The sequence below is a fragment of the Vespa velutina genome, chromosome 7 (genome assembly GCF_912470025.1).
Source record: "Vespa velutina chromosome 7, iVesVel2.1, whole genome shotgun sequence".
Taxonomy (NCBI): domain Eukaryota; kingdom Metazoa; phylum Arthropoda; class Insecta; order Hymenoptera; family Vespidae; genus Vespa; species Vespa velutina.
Window position 1 is genome coordinate 6377266 of NC_062194.1, and position 6000 is coordinate 6383265.

Here is a 6000-nt window from a genome sequence, read left to right on the forward strand (position 1 = left end):
AAAATCTCGAAGCATTTGTTTCGATTTGCATTATAGATGGAAAACGGTTATGCACAAATGTCTATCGGATAAGAGGTAATAGGAACGAACGTTGTAAGAGCAAAGAAACGTATCTATGTTATCAATGAGACTTATTTTACTTACTGATAACTACAATGAATTGTCCACTATGAATGGAGCAATACATTTATAGATTATTTAATCTTTATGTTGCTTCGTGAGAACGCAACTACGAGAGCGTTTCGAGATACACGTCTCGCACCGGACCAGCGATGGTAGTCAATTTGATTATCGATAGAGAAAGTTCCACCGTCTCTTCGTAACAGTCAGAGTCATAGACCCACTGATCACGATGAGTAAAGGAGATGATACTAGGCTAGGATATTGTATTAATTTCTCAACAAAATACCGCTCGTCGCGTTTCCACAAATTAATGGGAAAATGTGAATTCTTTTGAAGAAAGCTCATGAGGTAAATACGAAACAATAAATGCAGTGTGAATTGTTGTTATCACAGTATATTTATCATAATATGATACAATTGTTGATGTGTTCTTGTGCAGTGAATCGTATTGACTATTTCTGAATCAGTGATGTAATAAGATTCAAAGCTTTGCATATTGGGAACTGAAAGACGTAGTTTTGACTGCTATGATTTAGTTTTTGATAGATACTTTCATTTGAGGCATAGCCAATGATATTGATGAAATTTGATCGTCTTACTGATGAGTGTAAATACTTGAATACGACTGTGTGTAAATTTTTCTCGAACTATCTACAAAGGCATTAATGAATTAGGAAAAGGAAATGGAAAGGTTGAAATTTAAGTAAAAGTTACGTGGAATGGGGAAAGCAATATTCTCATTGATAGTGGGCGTGTCGGGATAGTTTGTTCGAAATGTTTAATCAATCTCATGCCTGGTCTTTTGTCCTGTTGACCATGTGGTCCCATGAGTAATTGCGTTGATATTTGAAGAGTAACCGCCCAATTCGACACATTATCGAAAATTAAATATTTTATTAATAATGCATAAACTCGGACAATGTGGCAATGTGTTTTTTATTTATTCGTTTTCTTAGCAATTATCCAAGAAATTCTCAGAGACAAATATAATCAATATGTGGCCCATATGAGAAAGTACTATAGATATCTGAAATTGCGCAGGTATGGCAACATACACTTATGTGATAGTACTGCAAATATCTGAGATAGCGCATGTGTGCATCAACATTTTATATTTTGTTTTGTTTTGTTTTCTTTTTTTTTTTTTTTTTTTCCTTTTTTTGATTACTTATTCTATACAAAAAATAACATATGTAAATATATGTAAATAACTCGATAAAGAAAATTTTATGGATTACAACGAATTGAATGATTTTTCTGAGAAATGAAAGGTGATTATATTTGTTTTACTATTGATAATACTACATTTGTGTATGTTTTTTTTTTATTGTAGTTATTTCTAATTATCCAACAAACTGGATTTCAAATGCATAAACGATAGAATTCAATAATTTCTAATTCAAATACATTTGTCATTGATTTTGTCAGAATTCAAATAATTAACATTTCGTTTACATTTCTAATACACGATTAGAATTAAAATACGAATAAGTTTAGATAATCAAAGAGTTTTTATTTATATTAAAACAAGTTACATTTGTAATATATTGGAAATATTTTGTGAAAGCGAGTTTTTTCCTTTTAATATTTGCGATTTTATTGTTAGCATTATGACCGTAAAATCACGTTAGACAGAATTTTCTAAATATAAAAGTAAGTATCACAAAATTATATCTTTTACTTTTTCAAAGAATTAATGATTCTAAAATTGATCTCGTAAAAGTTTTAACAGTTGCGATTTATTTTATCAAGCCCTTCAGACTATTGTTGGTATTATTTGAATCAGATATAGGAACCAATGAATAAGTACTAATTAATTTTCGTATGATTTATTGACATGGATTCGTGTCAACAGCATGAGTATATAAGAGCGAGCAAAACGTCGAAACGACATGATTTGACGCTAGTCGACTTATAAAAATTTATCAAAATGAAAAAAATTTACTTTCTCGCATTCCTTGCTCTTCTTGTCTTCGTTGCCGTATCGGCACAAGAAAAAGGTTAGTACCCATAGTATTTGCAGTTTTGTTATGAGTATAGTTATTTACTTTTTTATGATTGAATAATTAAAATTATTATTCGACATATTGCATCACATGATATTATCTTTACCGAATTGCGTTAATTATTGGTTTTTTTTTCACAATTCTACTATAGATGACAATATATCGAAAAGAAAAAATTGCAATAGTAATATTATATTGTATTTTCAGGAACTGCTCTAAATGTACAATTTGGAAAACTCGAAGAATTTAACTGGGTTTGCATAAATGATGGAAATAAATTATGCACTAAACTCTGTATTAAAAAAGGCAAGACAATAGGACGTTGTAATAAACGAGGGGCATGTTTATGTTTCTGAAGACAATTGATAACTATGATAAATTAGTAATTAGCTAAGCCTCATGAATTCTTTATGAAATAAGTATTATGAAATAAGTATTTTAATTTGTAATGAATATTGTGACAATACATTCATATATTATTGAAACTTTGAATTTTATTTGTTTATTTTTCATTACATATACTATAGAAAAAGTAACTTGATAATTAAGAACTCTTTTTAGAACTTTTATCTGAAGTCAATGTGATTATGTAATTGTATGTATTAAAAATAATCTCACAGACTAATCTTAACAATGAGAAATAATTATAGAAAATGTAAGGATTATTGTATTTTAAAAATTATAATGGATGATATATATGTAAAAATAATAAAATAAAAATTGTGGGCGTTTATATTTTATTCAGAGATAATCGACATTAATTAAAGTATAAAAATTTGATATATATATATATATATATATATTTAATTAAAATTTATAAAGTTGATATATATATTTATTTCAGAACATAGTAATGTACAAAATGTCTTTACTCCGGCACAGCTACGAGGACTCTTTTTTGCCAAAAACTACTTCTAATTGAGTACTCAGTGTCGATGCATCGCTCTTTTTTTTATATCGATTGATCTGAGAGATGCACGGGTGCGCCTAAATATATATATATACATACACACACACATACATACTACTTTTATTTCATCAACAAAATAGATAATCAACTTACTTAATAATACTTTCTAATTCAAGTACATCTATAACTGATCTTATCAGAATATTTAAATAATTAATCGTTCGTTCATCTTTCTAACAGATAATTTGAATTTGAACACCACTTAAGTAATAATAATACAAAAAGTTTTTATATATATTTGAATATCTAACCAGTTATATTTTTCGATAATTCTGTAATATTTTATGAAAACGAGTTTTTTCCTTTTCTTACGATTTTATTATTATCAAAAAAGGAACATTATGATACTCGAAATTACGTCAATTAAAATTATTTCTATGTAAAAGTAAATATTAAAAAATTACATCTTTTACACTTTAAACAAATATTTGATTGTAAAATGGATTTCATGGAAATTTTAATAATCTAGATTACTTTAATAATCTAAATCTAGATCAACTATAGCAATCAATGAATGTCTCAATTATATTTCGCGACTTTAATCGATATGGATTCATATCATCTGTATGAGTATATAAGAACGAGCAAAACATCGAAACGACATGATGTGACGCTAGTCAACTTATAAAAATTTATCAAAATGAGAAAAATTTATTTCCTCGCATTCCTTGCTCTTCTCGTGTTCGTTGCCGTATCGGCACAAGAAAAAGGTTAATATCTAGAATATTCATAATCATTTTATAAGTATGATTATTCAGTCCTTTACGAATTCATGGTTCAAATTAATATTTGCTATTTTGTATTACGCCATAATATATTTTATCGTATTCTATTATCTATTGACTTTCTTTTACATTGCTCTTAGCAGTAGCTGACAATATATTCAACAGAGGAAACCTTAATTATAACTGTATAAACTTTCAGAACCTGTTCTAGATGTACAACTTGGAAACCCCGAAGAATATGAATCGCTATGCACAGCAGCTGAAAACAACTTTTGCAAAAAATATTGTAAAAAGAAAGGCAAGAGGTTTGGATATTGTAATTCATTCGGATGTGTATGTATCTGAAATGCTGATTCCAACGATTGATAATTATTTGAGCCTCATGAATTTTCAACATCAATATACTAATCTGTAATAGCAAATATAACTATATGTTCATATATTCCTAAATCCTTTATATTTTATTTTGTTATTTTTCATTACTTATCTTACATCAAAAATAACTCGATAATCAAATAAGTTCTATGAACTTTGAAAAGAATTAATTATTTCTATCTTTTGAATTATCAGTATCAATAATTTAACTAAATATTAAAATTATCCATACAATCAAAATATCAATGGATAATCAGATCAAATCAATGATTAATCAAATTAAATAACTACGTTTCGAGTGATTGGTCGATATGGATTCGCATCATCAGTATATAAGATCGTGTTAAAAGTTGAAACAACATGATTTGACGCTAGTCGACTTATAACAATCTATCAAAATGAGAAAAATTTATTTCCTCGCATTCCTTGCTCTTCTTTTCTTCGTTGCCGTATCGGGACATGAAGAAGGTTAGTTACCCATAGTATTTGTAGTTCTATTATGAGTATAGTTATTTAGTTTTTTACGATTTAATGATTTTATTTTGATTCGACATGTTGTATTTTCTCTATCGAATTACGTTAATTATTGACTTTCTTTTACATTTCTATTAATAATAATTCACAATATATTAAGAATAAAGAATCTCAACTGTAATATTATATTGTGCTTTTAGAAACTCTTCCAGATATTGAACTTAGAGAAAACGAAACAACAGTTTGCTATAATGGATATCGTAAATGCGAACAATTCTGTAAGAAACGAGGCAGGAGAGGTGGTATCTGTGGTTTAGATTTCATTTGTAAATGTTATTGAAATTTGGCCTAAGATAATTAATAACTATAATAAATTGACAAATATATGGACCTTATAAACTTTCGATAACCAAATTTCTAATTTTTAATAATCAATCCTTCATAGATTATTTAAATTTTATATTTTATATTGTTACTTTTCAATACATATATTATAAAAAATATAACTCGATAATTAATATTTATCTCTTTATACCTTTTATCTGAAATCAATTTGATTACGTAACTGTAAGTAATAAAAATAAGTTCATAATTAATCTTTCTTATGAGAAATAATCATCGAAGATATATCGATCGTTGTATTTTGAAAAATTCACAACATATTATCTATATATAAAAGCAATAAGAGAAAAGTAAATAATCAATTGATTTAGATATTACCTATTGATTATAAAATAATTTCATTAGAAGATAATATAGTTATTTACGTCGTTATAATTTTATCTCTCGCTATCTACAAATCCAATTCGATAGTTATATTGTAAAGATTCTATAAACGGAACATGTGGATTTATATTTACGTAAATGATTAATAATATAAGCTGACCATCGAATAAACACTATTTTCGAATTTATTCGCCGATATTTATCTACGTAATACTTATATTTAATAGAATATTCTTCATTTTTATTCATTTATTTATCTTTATAATATTTATATTTATTAAAATGATAAATTATTAAAAAGATTAAACCATAATTTATATTTTTAATGAACTAATTATTTACTTATTTAAAAATATTTTGATTGAATATAAAACGTATTCCGATAAAAAGATTGAAGCGATAATGATTTCAAGTGGTTATAAAAAATTATCTCAATAAAACGCTATTCGTAATATATTGAAAATTTGAGATATAAAGAATCAGAAAGTATATATAAAAAGTCAGAAATTCCTACAACAACAGTATAATTTTAAAAGATTGAAAATCTGGTCTTATCAAAATGGCCAAATTCCAATTTCTCCTTGGTTTTGTCTTTATTGCC

The 6000-nt window shown here is 26.6% G+C and overlaps 1 long non-coding RNA gene across 3 annotated transcripts; it reads left to right on the top strand.

Moving 5' to 3' along the window:
- The first annotated feature begins 223 nt into the window (after positions 1–223).
- LOC124950366 lies at positions 224–2826 on the top strand. Of its 3 annotated transcripts, none has more exons than XR_007101342.1 (4): positions 224–1394; positions 1730–1776; positions 1876–2123; positions 2337–2826. It is a non-coding gene; the product is annotated as an uncharacterized LOC124950366 (long non-coding RNA). The 3 variants fall into 3 exon arrangements; XR_007101341.1 differs by having other exon boundaries at positions 1979–2123; XR_007101340.1 differs by having other exon boundaries at positions 1730–2123.
- The last annotated feature ends 3174 nt before the right edge of the window (positions 2827–6000 follow it).